The sequence below is a fragment of the Salvelinus sp. IW2-2015 genome, unplaced genomic scaffold (assembly GCF_002910315.2).
Source record: "Salvelinus sp. IW2-2015 unplaced genomic scaffold, ASM291031v2 Un_scaffold5226, whole genome shotgun sequence".
Taxonomy (NCBI): Eukaryota; Metazoa; Chordata; class Actinopteri; order Salmoniformes; family Salmonidae; genus Salvelinus; species Salvelinus sp. IW2-2015.
The window spans coordinates 12,959-14,344 of NW_019946491.1; positions in this window are offsets into that span (position 1 = coordinate 12,959).

Here is a 1,386-nt window from a genome sequence, read left to right on the forward strand (position 1 = left end):
GAGGCGAGAGAGATAGAGAACGGGTGATTGTTACCCGAGATATGGGTGACCGAGAGAGGAGGAGGAACATTGGAGAGACATGAGAGCAGAGGACGAGAGGACGGTTGGATGAAGTGGGAGAACGGACGAGGAAGAGAGACGTAGGAAGATGCAGAGAAGAACGTAAGAGAAGAAAGAGGAAATGAAGAAAATGAGAGAAGAAGAAGAGGACAAAAGAGTAACATGAAAGAGAAGAACAAGTAAGACGCAGAAGTAGGGAGGAAAGAGAGAAGATGGTAACAAGAAGCAAAGAGAGAGCAATAGCGACAAAGCCAGTAGGAGAGTAGAGAGAAAATACAAATAAGAGAGAATGCGAAAGTGATACGAAGGATAGAATATGAGAGTCGGAAAAATGAGAGAGACAGATGGAGAAGAGTAGAGAGGATGAGCATTCAGTAAAAAATAATACAAAGAGTCAGAGAGAAGAAAGCTGATTGGAACGAAGCAGTAAGCGCAGAAGAGTATGCAAATGAGACAAACGAGGAGAAGGGGATAGAGAGAAGTGATAAGTAAGAGGAGATGAGCTGATGAGAAGATAGTAGTAGAAATGAGCAAGAGATAGGTATAAGAGAGATTCGCAATGAAGGAAGAGCAAGAAACGGAGGCAGTAACCAAGACAGGAAAATGAGGAGGAGCAGGGAAGTAGAGATAGGTAAGACAGCAGGAAGAGAGACGAGAAGACCAGGACGTAAACCGCAAGGTAGAGAAGAAAGTCTGTAGATCGCATGCAAGAGAGACAGTAGGCAAGAGAGAGAGAAGACGGTGAGAGAAGGAGACGAGAGAGAGAGGAAAGAGTAGAGATAGAGGAAAAGAGAATAGGGATTGAAAGACAAAGAAGAGAGACGAGAGAGGGAGCGAGTTGAATACAATGAGAGACAGATAAGATCGACAAGAGGAGAAAAGAAGAGGAGAGGAAGAAAGAAGGGAGTGAGGAGAAAGAGAAAGAGAAGAGCAGAGCAAGAAGATATTTAGGATGAGAGAGTAGTGGAGAAGAAAGAGAAAGGAAAAGGGAGAGGCAGATAGCGATGAAAGAAAAGAGAAAAAGAGAAAAGAGAGAAATTCACAGCAGTCAGCAGAGGCCAGGTCGGGTAGGAAGACGTTCAATATTGATGCTGTAAGGAGATCCACCCTGGTCGTCGCTAAAGAAGTGATCCTCACAAGAGGCACTGTCCCGCCGAGACTTGTTCTGCTCTGGAGGGTCCGTGATGGGGCATCAGGGAGGAGCGTCTGGGAGAGAGATACTTATCCAGCTCACTCTTCCTGTCTGAGGAGAGAAGAAACAGACTTAAAACGATTGGCTCATATTATTTCTGAACCAAATCTCTATTTTGGAGATGGAAATGGAAT